The 20427-nt window shown below is 48.5% G+C and overlaps 1 pseudogene; it reads left to right on the forward strand.

The window, feature by feature from the left end:
* Positions 1–1250: 1250 nt before the first annotated feature.
* LOC138723339 (tudor domain-containing protein 5-like) lies at positions 1251–17921 on the forward strand (annotated as a pseudogene).
* Positions 17922–20427: the final 2506 nt, after the last annotated feature.

Consider the following 20427-nt stretch of genomic DNA (forward strand, 5'->3'; position numbering starts at 1 on the left):
CTGGTGGCTGCCAGTAGCCCAGCTCCACTCCGAGTGACCAGAGGCGGCGTGGGCCCCGTTTCTGGGACAGCTCTCAGGAATTGCCTCTCCTGCTCTGGACAACAGGGGAGGGTTTCGCATGCAAAACTGCAAAGGAACATACGTGGGCTTTAATTAAGAGGCTGCTTCTGTGATGGGAAAAGGCATTAGAAGCCACTGGCCCTAAGAGGGAGCAAAGCCGTCCCGTCTCCTGTGTAGCTGTGCCTGCTTGGAGGGCACCAGCATGTGAGCTTCGGTTCCATACGAGGAAGGGGAGTGACGCAGCTGGAGGGATCTCAGTAACCACCTTACCAGGCCCTCTGGCTTTGCCAGGAAGGAGACGCCCACGTCGGAAAACGATGGCTCTCTCATACTCCCGCACTACCTGCAGGGGAAACAAAAGCTGGATGCGCTGCAAAGGGAGGGTTTCAGCAGGTGTGAGCTGCCGGAGTTACCTGTCCCTGTGTCCCTTTACCCCCGCAGAGGACCTGACACAGAACTGCTGGCTGGCCTTGTGTGTGAGCAGAGAAGGAGCAGCCACGAGACACCCAGGATTTGGGAGAGCAGCCCATGTTAGAGGGGCCTGGGCTTTCCCAGGATGAGGCCAGCGTTCTGCTTCCTCAGAGCCTGGCCAAACTCAAACATCCTGAGCTAAAATTTTGCGTGCTTGTTGTTTGCCTCCGAGGGAACCGTGTGTGCATGTGCTCACCCCTGTGAGATCCGAGGGATGACACTGACACCCTTGTTGAGAGCAAGATTCACGTGAAATTTCCCCAGAAGTGGGAACCAAAATATGCCTACTCGTAGCCACGCTAGAAATGTGAGAAAAGGGGGAAAAGAGGGCAAATCCATCGGTACCTGAGAGACCAAACTCTCTTAACATTTTACATTCAAAACCTATTTACCTGCTGCTGCAGTGCCACTCTCTCTGGGCTGGGTGTGCTGAAGGCGATGTTTGAAAGTGAACAGACCTGCAAGCTGTTCAGCAAAAGAGAAACCTAAGCCCTTGCCTGCTGATAATTCAGCAGGAGTATTTGAGAGGTAGCGGAAGATCCCTGTGCAGCCCTTTGTTGCAGCAATGTGCGAGGAAGGAAAGTCAAAATTAACGATGGGTTGAAGAAGTGTAAATAGAACCTTAGACCCAGAAAAAGCTTTATGCTCACGTCCAAAACGTGCCGAACCAGTGAGTTACGTCCACATCAGACACCGACTACTAAGCCTGGGGAGGCCCCATGACCATTCTCACCTTCATGCAGAACCAGACAGAAACGGGGAAGGTCATTATGATGAACAGGAAAGACAAGATGGTCAGAAGCCACTCACAGATGCCCAGACCTGGAGACTTTACTCCTAGGGAGAAATACAAAAGGACCGTGTTAGCAGAGGCCAGCTCCCAAAATACCGACAGCCTGACAAGCGCCCGGGCCCGTCAGCTTCAGTGTTGGCCTTTGCCTAAACCCGGCGCGTGTGAACCATTTGCTCTCCCTGGAGCTGGCTCAGGTGAGCAGGAGCTGCCAGGATGCACCGACAGGTTTCGTCCCCGCTTTACTGCCAGAAATGGAGCCGTGCTTCCCCGTGGGGCCTCGACTAGAGAGCAGCCTTCAGGCTGAAGACCTGCAGGCACCAAGCGGTGTCCAAGGGTTTGGAAGGAGCAATTTGTTGGCTGACCTGGGAGCCCAGAAGTTCGTCGGGAGAGGTGAGCTAAGGGCAAAGAGAAAGATGGCGAATAGGAAGTTGATTTCAACGTGCACAGCCTGAAGCGCCCTTCCCTGTCAGAGGATCTCAGGCCCTTTGGAACAGGAGTTCAGTCGCATCCCAGCTCCCTGATGCGGTGGGACCGAGCCGCTGGTGCTACTGAAATCTCCCTGCGCCCTCCAGCGGTCACACCGAGGCGTGGGGGCTGACTGGGGTGCTCGGGTCAAAATGACCTTCCCCATCTCCCCAAAGCCAGGACGGGGCGTCTTGACCTGGCTGACCTTTGTTGTGAGGGAAAACCTGCAGGTGTGGCCTGGAAATAGATTCCTTCTGGGGTACCTAGACCCAGAGGGCGGACCAGCAGTGAAGTTAGCGTCCCTGCACGTCTCCCACTTAGATCTTCTCGAGCTCTTCCCTTCTTGCCCCTTTGCCTTTGGAGCTCTCTGCAGAGCCAGCAGGTCTGGAGGGAGGTTCACATGCCAAGAACCTGCGTGATCACTCTAGCTCTACAGCACCAGGAGGCTGTGAGGCTGGCTGGGGTCTCCCGTGTCTCACCCCAAGGAAAACTGTGTCTGTGCCAGGTGGGTGCGATGGCACTCACCGTGCGGGGTTATTCTGTGGCCGTACAGGGTCAAAGAGCCCACAGCTTTCCAGCCCTTCCCCTTCCATAATCCATACCTCCCTCTCGCTGCTCACTGTCCAGCAATGCCATTGCCTCCGTTTCATTCTTTGAGGATTTACACTATTCTTTGCCTAAAACTAGTATATATACCCACTGCTTTTGTAAAGCGTGAGGCCTTTTTCTAGAAGGGCATCCAATTCAGCGCCGAATTGTAAACCAAAAATGTTATTGCCTTTGCCTCAAAGACTTGATCCTTTTCAAGGTTTTACCAGTGAATGAGTGTTTCCCACTTGGGACACAGGGGGGACTCCCCATGCCTGGGATTAGGGATGCAGGGAGCTGTGTGAGGGGCAAGGGGGCACGTGGAGCCCAGCGGGGAAGCACAGCTGGTGCTTTTTGGCCCTCGGGCTCTGCCTTTCCCCCCTCAGAAGGGGGGCTCAGGTGCCACTGACCCGCAGGGGCTGCTCCAACAGGGGAAAATTCCCGCCTCCTCCTCCCCCACCCCGCCATTTTCCCGCCAGGAGGCGGCGGCTCCGCCCTCGCGGAGGAGGAGGAGAAGGAGGGAATTAGGGGCCCAGGGAGCTCTGGGGTGAGTAGGGGAGCGCTTGGGGGTACAGGGAAGGTTCTTCATGGTCTGTGAGGGGCGAGGGTGCATCCCCCTTCCTGGAATTAAGGATGCATGGAGTTCTGTGGGGGGCAAGGGAGCACGTAGGACAGAGCAAGGAGACCCCACGCCTGGAAGAAGGAGGTGAGGTCGCTGCTTATTACCGATAAAGAGGGTTTAACCCCAGCACAGCTGGAGAGGGGAGTACATGGCCATGATGGGCAAACCTCTCCCTCTACGTGACCTGGGCTTCCAGTCCACCTTGGAGCTGGTGGCAAAAATGCCTGACGTTGTCAGAATCTGTCCTCAGGAGAAAGGCACGTTTCTCCTCAAAGGTGGGGTTTTATTGCCGTAGAAGTGGAGGAGTTGTTTGGAACCTCATACTGGTATGAAGTGATGCTCTAAAACCAGGAGGTGCAGAATGAATTGCCAGAGCTGTAGGTCACGTATCTCTGTCACTCTTTTTCTCATATAGCTCTGTTTAATTTTTTTGCCGTTGATGTTTTTACTGTGTCTTAATCTGCCTTTTTGTACTTTTCTCGTCCTTCCTCCTGGAAAATAACAGAGGCTTCCAGTTCTTTTTGTACATTTTGCACTCTGCTCTTGGTTTAGAAACTGCAGTAACGTTTCTGTAAGAAGTTCAGTCTGTATCAAAGAACTTCTATCATTTTCCCAACAAAACTTGCAGCAGATGAGTTTCCTTTTGTGATCCTGTATCCAAGAATTGGACCCGCCTTTCTGCTTGGATCTGGATTTCTAGGGATGAGGGTGCAGGTTGGTTCTTGGCTGTTTCATCTGGTTCATTTCAGTTCACAAAGGGAGAGTAAAAGTTACCCTGTTGGAAATGCGATCTAGCGTGATTGGTTTTGAAAGACACGCCTGCTTCTGAAGAGGGTGGGTGGCGAGAACAGGAAAGAGGAGGACCTTTGCTTGTATAAAGCTTTCAGTAGTTTGCTGTCTTGGTAATCGAATAATTTCTTTCTTTCTTTCTTTGGTAGCCATTGCAGATGAGATCACCAGAGGTATTGCAAAACTGGTTGCCAGGCAGGAGGAAAGTGTTAAGTCACGAAAGAATGATGCTGTGAAGGCACGTGCTGCTTTTCCCTCTAGGAACACAAAGTGTCTCCCTCACAAAGCCAGTGCTCCCGTCCTGCCAGCGACTGGGAAGGCTGAGCTGCAGGATCTGCTGAGTTCCTCACCACTTCTGCTCAGGAACTTTGAGAGGGCCTATCGCAGACGCTTTGGCCGGCCGTTCCAGTATAGGTGATACGGATTTGTCTCTGTATTTCAAGTCCTTGAAAGTGTGTCCGATATCATTGTTGTTGAGCAGACAAAAGCAGGTTCCTTGCTGACCCTGAGGAAGTAGCCGGAAGGTGAGACAGCGAAGGAAGAGGTGCCGCACGGTGGGGCGCGCAAAGAGGTGCCAGAAGGTGAGGGAGGGTATTATTTAACTGGAAGTATGTAGCTGCCAAGCAGCTGTGTTTCAAGTGATGATGCTGCCTTTCCAGTAGCTGTCGTAGTCCTGGTTTCCCTAAGCTTTAGCGCAGAAGGGCTGCGAGGTACTGTAGAAGCAGCTGTTACAAGGGTGGTGTTGTGGTAGCAGAGAGCTTAACTGGAAGTTTTCTACAGTTTGCCACTGTTTTTCAGTGCGAGGTGAAAGAAGGGATGTTAAGGCCCTTTCTGAATGCGTGTATAGGACTGGAATTTCTAGTAATTCCAGGCAACAGGTAATAAAACTAGAAGGATCTCTGGCACGTCGGCTCCGCAGGCTGGTAAAGCCTTCCAGATGCGCTTTTTGAGGCTGAAGCACTAATCTGAAAGGCATAGCTATACTGCTTCTCTGAAGAAGAGCCTGTAGATATCCTCAGCGTTCCCCTAACAACTATGAGAGAAAGCAGAGGATTGCATAAGGTTCCTGCCAAATGCCTGACTTTTCTTAGCATCATTCTAGGAATTTATTTAGTCCTTGTCATGCTTGCAAGAGCAAGTGTGTTTTATTTTGCTTGAATTTATTAGTACGGCGAAGGATGCCTCTCAAGCAAATCCCCGTGACTGTGGGTGCTACAAGAGATGAGGAAAATGGCACTAGTACTTGTACGCTTTCATGGCCAGGTGTATTCTCCTTCTGCTTAATATGTAAATAAAGAATAACAACTAAACTCTCTTTACAGCTGCACCTGCAATTGAGATGCCTCCTTTGGAACCCATCCGTGATGCCAAGTGGTTTCACCTGCCGGCAGAAGAGAAGTCAGAGCCAGTGGAAGGACAAGCACTAGATATGGGTGATGTCCTCAAACAAGTAAGTGGCAGGATGAGTGATCTGTAGCTTTGTCATGTCTTCGTCCAGGGGGTGATAATTTTTTTCACTGCTTTTGTTTTTGCTTGGTTTGTATTGTTGATGCACTGTTGCTTCCAAAAAAAAATTGTACCTAGTTTAGATGAGGCTGGAGGTGACCAGAGTCATACTGACCTGATATATAACTCTATGTGCCCTCCAGCCTAGGTCTTCTTCTTGTCTCTTTCTGGTCTTGAGATCTCTGTTGGAGATCATCCAAAGCCAGTAAAGCATAATCTTGTTCCCCAATAAGAGTGGAGACAATTCTTTTTGTGTTCTTAATAGCCTTCTTCTGAGAGTAGCTGTGTGACATTGCCCCTGCTGCAGTAGCGTGGGTTTAAGTGTCTAGCAGCTACGTGGCAGAGCTGAGGAATGGTCCTTGGAGACCTCAGTCCTGTCGTTGCCACTCTGCTCTTTGGTTGGACTTGAAAGTTTTGTTGCTGTTGTTGTGGTTTAGCAATGTATTTTTAGAAAGGGATGGAGAAGTACAGAGGCTCTGACCTGCCAGACCTGCTTGGGAGAATTTCTTTGTGCCCCCTCTATTTTTTTTTTCCTCTTTTGAGCATCTTTAGGCCTTTGTTTTCTCAGGAAAGTTCTCCTGCTGCGAATTATTTCCTCTGCCAAGCTCATCTGGTGGTTCTACACAACTGTACAGTTGGAGTACCTAGACAGGGAAAGGGTTGCAGGGATTCTTTCTGAATTTGGTGTGCTGTTCACTTAATGAACTTGAAAGCTTAGGGCTACGAGTTGGATGAAGTCCGTGGGGAATTTCCCTAGATCAGACAAAGTCTGCTTGTGGGAAGGGTAGAAAAGGGAGAGAGATGGTCCACGTAGCCCCATTTTTTTCTTGTTATGTGTCGCAAAGGGAATCTGTTTAAAGATTCTAGCAGGGCGAGTCTTGGAACGTGTTTGTACAACTCGTGTTTGTCATGAAGCACCAGTTTTGCTGGTTTGTTTTAAAAGTGCCCTAGAGAGGAGGAAAGTGAGCTGGAATGTGTTTGGGTAGGCAGTGAACCAAGATTTCAAGATGCTGCAAAGTCGAGGGGAAAGATGCGACCTGATTCCTGGCCTGCTGTAAGGTATGGAAGTATCTGGTGATGAGACGCCAATAGCGGAAGCGTTGTAAGGGACAAATGAGGGACAAGGGCCGAGTCAATCTGCTCGGCCCCGAGAAGGGTCAAATATATAGAGCTGCTGCTCTTGGCAGCTTTTTCTTGCCGTGCCGAGCAGAAGGAAAGTTGTCATCCACACCACTCTTGGCAGCTGCCGCTCTGGCTTAAGGCAAGGAGTTAGCCAGTCTTACGAGCCGTGCCTCTTCTAGGGCTAGTTTTACAGTGTGTTCGGTTGTTTACCTTTTTCTTATAATTTTCTTGCTATTTTGTGAAGGTGTTTTTTAAGTAGACATTTCTACGTCTTTCAAAGGAATGTCTGTTGTCTCTGCCAACGTGTGAACTACGTGATAAACATCACGTGTGCCCGTAACAGTCTGACACGAGGAGCTTTCATGGAGCAAACCTGTCCCTTGGCAATATCACTGTTGACTGGCACTTCTGGGAGGAAATCCATGAAATGTAAGGGGATTTTAGAGGTGCTGCTGCTGCTCAGGCAAGAATTCCCTCAGGTACTCTTTAACTCAAAAATGTTAACTGCCTGGTTAACTCAATGTTTTAGTCAAAGTTTTTAACAAAAAGAATTCAAGGGTGTTCTTCCTCGCTCAGTCTGCAGGAGAGACTCTAATCTGCTTTTTTAAAAAACGGTTCGAAGGGCTAGTATTGTCTCTCGGTTGACTGTAGCCGTGTAAGCAGTGGGGTGTGCTGGAAGACAAATTTCCTGTAAGTTGTCTGGTGTGTGATGCAGTGGTAACTCGTAGCATACTCACAATGAGTAAAACTGGAATAGTTTTGACTTCTGGACGCTGGAGGAGTGCTGTTTGTTGGCACAAACCGAATCTCTGGAGGCAGTGAAAGTGGCTGATGTCTGATTAAGGTTTCCATGCACGCTGGTTCAAGTGGAATAAAGTTTACAGCAGCTAAAGAATGATGCAAAATTGCAAGCTGTGCCAAGAACTGATGTACAAATTTGCCTAGAATGAGAAAAGAATAGGATTTGTAGCGTTTGTATGTTCTTATCTTTTGGGAAATAGCTCTGGTGTGTGTGAGATGCATTTGTGCCTTCTGTGTCTTGAATTGTTTTCAGATAGTTTTTCTACTTCAGTCATGTGCTCTTTCATGGGGACAGAAGATAGAAACAGCATCTTTGGGGTAAAATCCAACAAGCAGGTGGGTTTTTTTGGTGTGAGTTTTTGATTTTTTTTTTTCTCTTTATCAGTAGCCATTCAATATCTTTGTCTAAATACCTAACGTGTCATCAGTTCCTCTTCTTTATTCCTTGAAGGAATATGAGGAAGGTATTTTTGTTGCACCACTCTTTACACAGGAGGGAGGAAAGAGAGAAGGAAGGTGGAGGGTGTGAAAATAGATGTTAGGATCCCAGGGACAGTTTTAATCCGAGTTTGCGCTATTTGTTGGGAATCTCTGATCTTCAGTAATTCATGGGTTCCCAGGAAAGCAGAACTATTTTTTTACCTTAATGCAGAGGCCAGTTATGTGTGTTCAGGGCGTAGCAAGACTTCTGAGTGCTACTTTCCTCTTGTCCCTTTGTAGTGTCAAGATTTAGATTTGAAGCTGTCAATCTTCAATCTGGCAACGACTCCAGAAATTCCCCCTGATGCTGTTCAGGACAGAAGCCTTTGCAGTTTCCCACCTTTGGAGCGCTTGTGTTTGGTGGGAGTCTTTGTGGAATGTATAATCTCTCCTAGCCGGTTCTACATCCAAGCGTGCCACGCAGAAACATCCGATAAACTCCAGGATATGATGTTTGAGATGAGGGGAGGACGTGCTATGCTGATTCTGTGCTATTACCTGGGTATTTGCACTGAGGGAACAGGGCACCCAGCTGTTTGTTACGGTCACTACAGGCTTGACTTCTGGATATGGAGATGCCAGTGCCGTACTAAATCACATAATCATAATGCTTCCCCATTCCTTTTATCTAGCAAGCAGTAAGTATCGCTAATAGTTTGGCTGTGTCCTAGACGGTCTTAAACTTTAAAAGCCTGGAAAAGTTGTGGAAAGGAACTTGAGGGTTCTGTATTGTTGACATTGCTATTGCTAATGTGCTTGGTTAAGGCTTTTACTTCCATCTCCAGCACTTACCAAAAGCAGCAGGTAATAAGCCTTAGTCATATCTATATTTGAAAGCAAAACCCCATCAGTGGGTTTGTCTGTCAGGTACGTTGTGCGTTTGGGACTCTTCCACTACGCTGCAGTTGCTGTTAGTCGTGTGCCAAAGTAAATACTGGATGTCCGTGGGGCAAACGTGTGGTCGCAGGCTGCAGACAGGTACTGTGTGTGTAAGCCAGGACTCCGGAACCTGGCTCGTAAGAAGCCCTGTGCCAAGTCAGGGTAATGTTAAAAGTGAACGACTAGAATGGCTGTATTTAGTCGCTGATTAGCGCCCATTAGTTAACTTTTTGTTGGACCCCAAGAATACCATTTAAATGTTAAAAGTTTAGGTTTGTGTATTTATTGTCACTTGGTTTAAGTAGAACAGAAACATAAACTATCTATTAGAACAACTCCTGAAAATCGGTCTCGTGGAGGCTTTGAGAAATGAGGATTCTTCTGAACCCTGAAGTGTATTTCTGTTTATCCATCTCCTGCGTCCTACCAAGCACAGTTTTTCATTGTGATCTCTGGCAGACACTGTTACTTGAGTAAACTTGTTTCTGATCGTTCTGTCATGCCTGAGTCTTCAGTACGTCCTGGACAGCTTTGCTGTGTAACGGTCTCAAAATGGTGGTACCGCGTTATCATCCACCGCGTGATCAATGACCAAGAAGCAGAGGTGTTCTACGCAGATTACGGAAACCTGGGAATCGTCCGAAGGTTTGCCTGGAAATGGTTCTCAGGATTAGCTGTTCCATCGCCTTCCCAGGGATGAGGGTGAGGCTGCTGGGCCTGTCACTCTCCAGGAAGACATCCCACCACGCAGGTTTCCTAGAAAGTGTCTATTTGGATTTTTTTTTCCCGTAGCAGTGCCTTGCAGGTACTTCCTTGCTTACATGTTAATGCGTGAGGTGACGTTAAGAACAAGATCTGCGGTGCAGATCACTCCAAGCCCTTTGCTTATCATCGCTGTGGGCTAAACCCTTTCCTCTTCCTTTATTCACTCTTGCCCCTTTCTGTCACTTTCGAGGAAGCTCCCTAATCCTCTTCCCTGAGTTTTGTGAATGGACGTAAACATCTCTTGAACAGACATCCTCCCAGTTGGGAGCATTTGTGGTGTCAGAGGTACTCGTTCTCCTCTGTAATTCAGTACCTTCCCCATATTTGCTTCTGCCCTCTCATTTGCCTCTATTCATGCCTGGCCATAGGCATTCTGTGTTTCAAAAGTGATTTTTCTCTGTCCATAACTTTCTTATCAAAAGAGGTTATGAGGAGAGGATGCTTGGGCAAGGGAAGGCATAAGGGACCGGTTGTTATTGCTATTTCTGCTGTGCCCCTTCTCTGGCTACGGAGTGTTTTCCAAAGCTGCTGTCGGGCTTTATTCGTAAGCACAAAATGCGATATGTGCCTCTCTATTCCTAAGCTGATCTTAAAACCCAGAAGAGGAGGAAGTTCTGCTCTTCTGCCTGGTTTTGCTCCTTTACTCCTGTAACAGGTTTTGGTTTTTTTTGCGTTGTAGGCGGTGCTACTTGAAGCTCCCTGCTCAGGCCATCCCGTGTTCCTTGGCGTGGGTAAAACCCGTGGGGGTACGTGCTCACATGCAGTTTTCTTTGACGTATGCATGACAGCCATCAAGTCGAGGTTGGCTTTTTCTCCTGACAAGGGCAAACCTTTGGAATAATTTGGGTCCTGCTGCTGTTACGTTCAGCGGAGTGTGACTGCCTAAGTGTCTGTCTCTGCAGGGGATTGCTCTTCCGCTGTCTGTTTTCCTTCCAGTCAGAGTATTCTTGCTCATATTGTTGCAGAAACAGATAGCTGCCGTTAAGCAAATGAACAGACTTGTTTCTTCCCCTGCCGGTAGTTCTCCCTGGTCCTTCTGAAGTCTTGCTAGCTCCAGGCCTCTGTTTTAAATCTGTCTTCTCTGACAGAGCTTTCTTTGAGTGAGTTGGTTTGATGCAGTCAGCGTAGCCAAAGGATTATAGAGGTCATAAAAAAAGTTCCTCCGTGCTGGGAAGCCTCTTGGTCAAGACACCTGAGAAATACAGTCTCTGAAGCAAAGCGCATGAGCACGGTTGATTCTTCTGCATTGTAAAGACATTATTTTAAAAAAGTTATTTCCTCTGTTTTTTTGAGGGTTAAAGAATCACAATTTTCTTTGCAGTGAAGCTTAGCAGTTTCCAAAACCTGACACTTTTAAAGTCTCTAATTATGTGATTCCAGAAATTAAAAAAGAAAGACGCAACAATATTTTAGGCAGTTGTGGTAAAAATGAGCGGTGAACACCATTGAAGCGTGTTTGAAAACAGACGTTTAGGGTGAAAGGGCTTCCCAGTGTGCCTAGCACTGCGGCCTTGGGGTAGTTTGATTTACTTCAGTGCTGGGAAGCTTGTCTGCCTGACTTCCCTGTATTTGTCCCTAGCCTGACCTGGCTTCACTGCCTTCTTGACAAGTACTCACAAGGACAAATCTCGGGCACTGGATGTTGATCTGTTTATAGTAACTTAACATTCTTGTTTCTTCTTCAGGGTTCACGGTCCAATGATGCGATTCTCCTATTCAAGAAGCTGTGTGATTCCAAGCTACTTGTGGGCGTCGTGGATGAATATGTGAATGGCATTTGTCATCTCTTCCTGTGTGACGCAGCCACTAAGGACGATATCTACTTCCACGCTGTCTTGAGCAGTAGGGGATGTGCTGACATCTGTGGGAAGAAGGTTCCTTCCCAGGTCAGGAGGGAGGCGTGTGCTTCTGACAGGAAAGGCAGGGAAAGGATTGGTTGGGTGCCTGTAGTGGAGAGATCTTTACCTTGAAGCAAGTAGTTTTGTGAAGAGCAAAACCGGTATTCCCTGCTTCCCTGCAATTTACTGTTTTGGGGCTGTATCCCACGGTGTCTACGGTGACAGCTTTCTTTTTGGGTAAGGTGGAATTCGATGATACAGCAGAGATGTTCTGGTTTAGCAGAACAAATTCTTTTCATCCTGACTTCTAAGAGTGGATTTTTAAAGTGGATTAGCTTGTTAATATTGCCGAAAAGGAAAATAGATGTTCTGAACATGAGGCCAAGCTGGGATGGAATTGAGGAGTTGTATTTGTAACTTTTCTAAACATTGTTAATTCCGGTAGGTTTTGTTAGTCATAAGTTGAGGCCTCCGAGTCATCCAGACCATGAGAGCAAGTCCATTAGATGTTACTGTCTGGCTTCAAGTAGCGCTGCATAGAATCGTAGAATTGCCAGGTTGGATCGTAGAGTCCAACCATTCCTATCTGCCGCTAAACCGTGTCCCTGAGCACCTTGTCTGCCTGTCTTTTAAACACCTCCAGGGACAGTGACTCAACCACCTCCCTGGGCAGCCTCTACCAGTGCCCGATGACCCTTTCTGTGAAATTTTTTTTGTCTGATATCCAGTCTGATATCCATTTTTTCTGCTAGCCAGTGGCACGGGCAGTTGAGTGAGGAACAGGGTAGTTAAATAATTTTGGCCTTTCCTGCTCTAGGCCCCGGAGATTGGTTGTGCCGTTAAACTGAATTATAGATATGGTCTTGGCTTACAAAGTCTCTTTCTTTGCCAGTGACATGTATAGTGCTGGACGGTGTAACCAGGGTAGATTGCATGTTGTGCCTTGAGCAGAGATTCAAGCTGTGAGCCAGCACAGAGAGCATTTATGATTTAGGCCCATCAGTGTTGCCTGAATGTCTCAGCTCAGTTTCAGCAAGAAGTCTGTGGATACGAAAACCTTTAGAAAGGTGCTGCAACAGTTTTGTATCTCAGCAGAAAGTCAGGCTTTGCAGCCCGGAGTGCTTGTATCTGTTGTTTCGTTTAGTAGATGCAGAATGCGTATTTTGGCAGGATTAAATCCAATAATTGTCTTTTTGCGTGTGCGTGTTCCATTTAGCGGGTAGGGGGCTATTGCTGGGTGATTTTATTGCTGGAGGGAGTTGATTTTCTTAGTAAGACAATTTCTACAAGAATTCAGAGCTCACTTGTGGGTGGTGTGCTTCTTTGTAAAACCCATTAGAATTCTTTTTATTCTTTATGGTGGTGACAACTTACTTTTCTTGACTCAGCTGTTGGGGTTTTATTTGTTCGTAGGGATTTGAGGAAGTGAATCCTTCAGCCTTGTATCTTGAGCCCAGCAGAAAGCAGGAGAATGCTGAACCCGTGGAGCCACACCTTCGCTCGCAGCAGGAATCTTTGAACGTAAATAGTGACATAGCAAGCTCGAAGCTGGATGAGGATGAACTGTGGGAACAGGTGAGAGTTTGGCTGCGGTGTGACTATCGTTCAGTGGAATTGGCTCCAGGGATCAGTAGATGTGTTGGCTTAGTCCTATGCAGTGTCTTGTGGAGTGGTTTTTTTTCCTTTGCTTTTATAAAAAGCAAGCAGAACCGTGACGTAACAACAATTACACGTGGACCATAAATAGGTCCGTCGCTGCTTGACCTCTGATCCCTTTGCAGACTTCAGGGAGTCTGTGCTCAGTGAGTTCTCCAACCTTCCATGTGCACCATCGTTTTTGAGTTAGAGGGAGAATGGACTCCAAGAACTCAGACCAGTACCAGATCCCTGAGATCAGTTTGACTTAGCACTTTCCTAGTTTGCACCCCAGGAGCCAAGAGGTGGTGTGGTCTCCTCTAGTGTCTCTGGGGTTTGGCAAAGGATGTGTAATAACTCGGAGTGTCATTTACGTGTGGGAAAGGACCAGAAGAACTAGCGATGTCTTGTTTGCCTTAAGGGTCTTGCTCATTTTAAACTTCTCCGAAAGGAATCCATTTGCAGTCTTGATTGTTACAGGGGTTAAAGTTGTACACGACTGGAGTTTTTTTTAAAAGTTAACTCTAATAGCGACCGATACCCAGGTCTGGATACTGCTGTACGCCTTTGATTTCAGAGCAGGTTGAAGAGAGGAGCCCTTTGCTATTATTTAATGGATGAAAAAGAATGATGAACAGAGGGGTTAAGCAGGGAGTAAAATCCAGGTCTTGAGTGCAGTCTAGCACGGTACCGTTAGAAACACCAGGGGTATTGTTTTACAGGTCAGTCTCTCTACTTTTGTGTGATTTAAATTGTAGTTTTTTCATGACACATTTTACTACTGACGCCAAGTAACTGTCAGCTGTTGAAGTGTTCAGCAGTGGGCCGGCTCCAGGGCTGTTTTTCTGACATTCCTCTGAAACGTAAAAACGTAAGAGTTACTGTAATGTCGGTAACTTGTAAAGCGGTCATTTTAGCCAGGTTTTATTTTAGCCAACTGTGTGTCTGGGCTAGGGAAACTATAAGCTGCACGTGTTGGATATTGGTGGGCTTGCACTGTCAATACATCATCTGAACTGAAGGTCCCAAACATCGTCTTTACGTGGGAGAAATGAATGTGACCGAGACTCTGCAAATCTGAGTTTATTGTGATTTTTATGGTAAAATCTGGTTAAGTGCAGCAAGATCCATGTGTGTAAACGTCAGACAGAGCTGGCAATTTGGAGACTAGAGGAATGTTAAGTGCCTTCAGGTTTTCTTCTGTTTTGAAGGGTCTTAGAATCCTTTTCCAGGAACAGTAATCCTCTCTTTTCTGCTATTCTGTTTAGTTGCTCGAAACGATTCCTCTCCTCCTCGGTGCATCACTGATGTCACCATCAGTATCAACTCTAATAATTGCTCAAAGTGTTTAGAACTGGGATGAAATACGTCTGACTCTTGGTACTGCTCGGCTAGCGTTTTCTGGGAACTCCTCTTTGGCAGTGGGGAACTCCCTTTGTGTTGTCCAATCTTAGATTTGCCTTGTCAGGATTAACTCGACCCCCTCCTCTGCCCTTAAGTGCAAAATGGCCGGACGCTGAGTTGTCTCAGCTGTGCTGTGTGAAGGCACTTCTCCATGGTGAAATTCCTCAGAAGGCAGCAAGCAATAACCAGAAAAGATTGCTCAGATAAAACTGTCCTTTCCAGGTGGTAAGTTTTCCTGTGGAGTACAGAAATGAAAGTGGGAGTCAGTAGCTTTCCTTGCTTTGTCCGTCTCCTTGGCAGTGGCACCTCTCTGCTGAGGAGGAGTTAGAGGGGGATGTGTGGCCAGCTTTGGATGAAGCCAGTGTGCAAAGCACAACGGACCGAGCCCCTGAACCTGCACAGGAGGATACAAAAGAAAGTCCTCCAGAGCTCATCACAGAGGCGAAGGTGAGAGCCCTGCGCAGAGCTATTGCAGTTGAGGAGGGTTATTCTTGGTTTTAGGTTGTGTGAATTGCTTTGACCTGTGGTTTTTGTTTTGTTTTTTTTTAAAGCGTCTGGCATGGCCTCGGGGCTGTGTTTTCCTCCTTGCTGTTGTTTCTGGTGTTACGTTACGGGTGCTCGACTAGTGCTCTGCTGGTGCATTGAGGTGTGGTGGGCAGCAGACTACTCTTCTTTCTCTTTCATGCACAGTCCTGAGGGTTACTGGGAGTCATTGTGGGGTTTTCCTGGATCACTCAGAGGTCCCCCCTGGGTTAGGGGGATGGGTTTGAGAGGGTGGCATTTTGGGCTGTGCTTTGAGGCATTGTGTGGCACCAGTAACACAACTTTACTGCTTAAATAGTGGTTAATGATAATGGTAATGAGTCTGGCCGGGCCTGCAGCATGGCCTTTGGCCTGCGCTCTCCTTTGGGTTCAGCAGGGAGCCGGTGTCACTCAGGGTTTGTCGAGTCACAGAAGGTGTTATAGAGCTGGAAATGGGAGTGTGCCTGCAAGGTTTTGGATATCCGCAGCTCCTTACCCATCTGGAGATTGAGAGTGACTGAGACAAAGCGCTTTGTAGAAGGACGAGGGGGAAGTTGGCTCTCAGATAGTCTAAAGCAGAGCTGGAAGAACTGGTGGCGCTGGGAGATGTTACCTGAAGGGGATGGAGGGAAAGCAAGCTGGAAAGGGACCTTGAGAGAAGGAGAGAGGAGGGAAAACCTCTCCTAGGAAGCGTGGGGAGAAAGTACAATGAGGTGAGATGAGAAGTAGGCAGATGAGCAGATAGCAATAGGGTCCTTGTGAGCTGACTTAAGTACTTCCCCACAAGTATTAAACGGCGAGTTCCAAAGCATAGGGATTTGCTAACTGGACCAGAGAAGGCCTGGCTACTCCCTGCTCCTCACGACACTCTCTAGGGTACCTGCTCTCATCTGCCTCTTGTGTGCTAACAGACATTTTTAGCGTCCACCCTTGCACCCTGTCTGTTTCTGCTTTGCTGTGGAGTGGCAGTGACGCTGCCTATCCCAGTGAGGATAGCATGGGTGGCAAGAGGAGGTGATAGTCATCTTTTACATCTGTTTGGTTCTTTTTTTTTTTTTTTTTAAACTCTTGTCCTAGCAGTTTTTATTTTTACTGCATGTCAGGTGGGGATTTTACAGTGGGCTGGTGGGTATCGAGCAGAGTCCGGCTGGTTAATTGGATTCACCTCTCACCCAAGTTATTCTGTATGGGTGTCCTATCAGCGCAGAATTTCTGCTGCCCAGCCGTGTAGCTCTCCATGCTGCTTCAGGAGCACCTTGTGGTCCCCTGGGGAGGCCAGTTTATGTTGTTTAAATCCTTTTTTTTTTTTTTGTGAAAACAATTGTTTTGTTGTGGGCTAATCCTCTGAACACACTTCCACCCAAGTGTGAAGCAGCTTTGAATGGCGATTCACCCCTTGTGAGGATGGATGGCTCTCTTCTGCTGCCTTGACAACAGAAGAAGCCTAGAGAGCAAGTACCGGATTTTTGAACAGCCGTAGTTGGGCAAGGGGAATAGTTGCTTGTCTGTTGTTTCGCTATCTTTCTCGTCCGGGCTGCGTTAACAAATACAAACGTTGGCTGTATTACCTGTCTGTGGCCGAAAGGTGGGTAATCGTCCCTGGAACTTGCTTAATTTGAGCAGAAATGCAGAGCGACGGCCTCTGACTCTGTTCCCGCTCCCTTGCAGAAACTCCCTCTGCTGCCATAATTTGTTCTGCGTGGGGCTGCCGAGAGGTGAGCCAGCTGTTCGCTCTTTGCTAAGACATGGTGATTTGTATCTTGTGCTAATGTGTTCCTCTTTCCAGCTTGCTGTGCAGGAGAGCTGCCCTTTGGCCAAAGTTGTTAGTAATTACTGGTGTTTTGTTTTTAAATTATCCAGTTGCTCTCCTTCCAATTGAGAGAGGATACAGACCAGGGCAGCCGATGAAGCGAATGTACTAATCGTGCCTTCTCATGAGTTTTTGATATACCTTTGCAGACACTTCCCTCTCTTGAAGAGTCCTCAATACCAGTTGTCTTCTTCAAGTCGGTGGAAGACATTTATACCTACTCCAGGCAACCAAGAGGAATGAGCCAAGATGACCCTGATCAGACAGAAAGATTTCCCAACGAGGCCCAACGTCTTGCTCTGCATCCCGCTGTTCTACTTATGGCAGCGCCATTTATGCTGGACGACCATAACAGTACGAATAGATTTGTCAGTAAACTTTGAACACAGCAGAAAACCGAGCAGCCTGTAACTGTGCTGCGACTCTTGCAGTCGCTGTTGGGCACCTTGGGACTAGTGCTGCTGTTTTGCTAGAACAGGTGGAAACGTTGGTGTTCCTGTGGGGTGGAGATACGACGATAGTAAATAACCAGGTGCAATGCATCGGTTTGGTCTTTCGTGGGAACAAGTGCATTGAGGGTTATTTCTCTGATTTTTGCTGTCTTTTCTAGACTTCAGGCTGTTTTCGTGCAGAAGTCTGTTTCTCCATGCTAGCCCGTGTTCATTTCATACTGAATCTCTGACTGCCAGAGGTAAGGGACAAAAGCAGTTTTTTAACTTTGTAAGGTCCCTGTGTGGGTGTTCGTCTTCCAAATGATGAAAGGATCCACCAACCTGTATGAGCTTTGCCCATTTTACAAGGCCAGTTGACTTGCCAAAGGCGGCGCCTGTTCTTTGTGCCTCGGAACGGATCTGTCTGCGCTCTCTGTGGAGTGGAGGCCCGGTTCTCTGGGCAGGAGCTACTCAATTCACATCTGACTTCCCCCCTCGGGGAAACGGATGGGAAATCAGATGTGAATTGAGTAGCAGCACTGGGAGGAGAGGGAGAGAGGCTCTCAGATTATACTGCGTTGGGCTCACCGAAGAGATGTGCAGTAGAAAGCCCTCTCGCCGTGACCCGGTAAGGTCTAGGCAAAAGGGACATCAGTCTAAAGTGGAGCTCTGAGAGTTGCCATTGTTGATGCCGTCTTTCTTTTCTGTGTTCCTCCTTATGCAGGGAAAGAGGAAGTGAGGAACAGACTTGCCCAGAAGTGCCGAGGTTGGCCTGTGCGGTGCCAGCGGGCTGTGTGACCAAGCGCCGTCTCTGAAACTGCTTGTCCCTCCTGTCACGCTAGCTGCCTTGTTCCCAGCTGCTCGCTTAGCCACTTGCGGTTCCTACTTGCAGTGGTTCCCCGGCCTGAGAAAGAACTTGAGAAGAGGGGAAGAAGGCTGAGCAACTGCCAAGGAAGGCTGCCTGGAGTAGCAAAAGCCACCGGTATGACCACGCTGTTATTTTCTTTGTTCAGAAATGTTTAATGTTTCAGGAAAACGGTTTGATTTGGTACTGATTTATTGCTCTTGGTTGTTGTTCTGAAGCACTGCATTAGAGTGTGACGTTGTGCTATATATCTTCTAAGTTTAGGAGAGGGAAGTGGACTACCTATCCCTCACTCCCTCGGCGCACAAGCAGTTTTGACGTTGTGTGGGGAAATGGTTTTTTGATTTTTGACTTCACGGATGCTCCACACGCTCCTTGCTCTTAGGAGAGGTGGTTGTATCCCAGCTGTGGCCTCAGTCCGTGGTGATGCTGAGAACTTGCCAAAGGAAATCTCCTTCCCCGAGAGAAGGATGCTCTGAATTGTTGATGGATCGGGATGCCACACCTACGAAGCATCGGGAATCCCGTGGTACAGATATTGAATGAGATCTATAAAGAATCCAGTAAGAGAAGGCTTGAAGCTTGACATTGGCCTTGTTTACGTAGCTCTTTGCCTGTGGCAAGAAATCCTCTTGGGCCTGAGTTTATTAATGCAGAGAAAAGTTGTGGGAAGAGATGCGCCCTGGCTGCGAATGCTGACATTCAGCTGCTTTGCTGCTGCCTGGACTGTTCTTCAGGGCTTCAGGGGCCGCTCTGCCCACCCCGAAATGTGCCAGAGGTGTGTTTTGCTGCTGAGCCCCAAGAAAGGCTCAAGGTGGGATTTAACACGAACGCTGAAACAGTTAAAAGCCCAGCATAAGAAGTTTATTGATGGTCTGAGACGATCTTTAAAGCTGTCTTTCAACCCAAACTCTTTCAGGATGTTGTGACTATTTTGTTTTGATTTCAGCATTTGGGGGTGGATTTGGATGTGTGAAAGGGCTAAAAAAAAAAAAAGGCAGAGAGAATCTGGGGCTTCTTGGGAGGGGAAGCTAGTGAAGGAGATGGGAGCAGAGAGGTGGGGAGCTATGGCTTGAGCAGGCAGGGGCTGTACAACCCTGTGGGGAGGTTTCTGGCTTCAGACTGGGGGCTTGTCTCACACGTTTGTCGTCCAGCGAAGGGAGCGGATGAAAGGGAGCTGAGCTTGCTCGGAGCACCGGGCGATGGGGTGTTTGTCCCAACAGCACCCTTTCTGCTGCAGCACGTGGGACCTGGGGCTGGGCTGGGGTGTCCGAAGGAGACCCGCGTGTCCTCCCCTGCTTGTCCCCACTGCTGCCGTGTCCCTGCTGGGCTCCACAGCTCGGCTCCCTGCAGCATAGAACTCTTCTTCTGTGGGGGATGAGGAGCTGCAAAGACTGCTGGGTGGGCAGCAGCCCTGTTCCCAGCTGGGGTTGCCTCCATCCCCGTGCCCTGCCTGGGATGGAGTGGGTCCTGCAGCTGCCTGGAAGTGTTGCTGGGGGCTTTTGGGGACGGCTTCCGCTGCGGCTCAGCATGGGATGTCCCGGGAAATTGGGAACGGGGAGATTCTGTCAGGGTCTGGAAGACAGGGTGCGTGGACACCAGGGGCTTCTATGTGCAGCAAGGGAGCAGCCAGCAAGTATTAAGCAGCGTCGGGACATTGCCTGTGACTTGGGAGCACCCTAACCTGCCAGTCTGGGAGGGAGGAAGCATATTCTGGGCTGTTAGCACTGCACATCACTCTTCTTGCACACTCCTGGGTACCTGTTGGAGGCGGGCGCAGGGCTCTGCTGTGCTCCCATGTACCTTTGCTGGTGCTTCGCTTGTCAGGATAGCATGTTTTCCTACAAGCTTTTGCCATTCACGTGTCTGCGAGTGCTTGAATAGTTTTCCACGCACTTTCAATCAAGAGAAAAGGTGCATCTCAGAGCATCTCAGCTCACATTTCTCATGCCTGGCAGGTCCCTGTTTGTACATTTGTTCCTTAAGGCACTGGAACAAGAGAAAGGTGCCTCAGGGGACTGTAAAGTGACTGTGACCCCTCTGGAGATGAAACCCCCTCTGGGACCCCCAGGACCCCTCTAGGACCCCTCTTGGGTCCTGGGGGGGTCATAGAAGTATCCTGGGGTGTTCTAGAGGAGTCTTAGGGGTCCCTAGAGGAGTCCTGGAGGTCTTTACATGGATTCTGGGGGTCACTAGAGGGGTCCTGGTTGTCCCTTGAGGGGTCCAGCTGGGATCTAGAGGGGATCTGGGGGTTCTTCGAGGGATTCGGGGGCCCTGGTGAGCCCTAGAGTGGTTCTGGGGTCCCTAAAGAAATTCTGCAGGTCCCTAGAGGGGCCCTGGGGGGGTCTTAGAAGGATCCTAGGGGATTCTAGAGGGGTCTTGGGGAATCCCTAGAGGGTTCCTGGGGGTCCTTAAAGGGGTTCTGGGGGTCCCTAGAGGGGTGCTGGTTGTCCCTGGAGTGGTCCTGTGAGGATCTCGAGGGGACTTGGGGCTTCTTAGAAGGATTTAGTGAGTCCTGGGAGTCCCTAGATTGGTCCTGGAGGGTCTAGAGAGATCCTGTGGGTCCCTAGAGGGGCCTTGG

The sequence above is a fragment of the Phaenicophaeus curvirostris genome, chromosome 8, assembly GCF_032191515.1.
Source record: "Phaenicophaeus curvirostris isolate KB17595 chromosome 8, BPBGC_Pcur_1.0, whole genome shotgun sequence".
Taxonomy (NCBI): domain Eukaryota; kingdom Metazoa; phylum Chordata; class Aves; order Cuculiformes; family Cuculidae; genus Phaenicophaeus; species Phaenicophaeus curvirostris.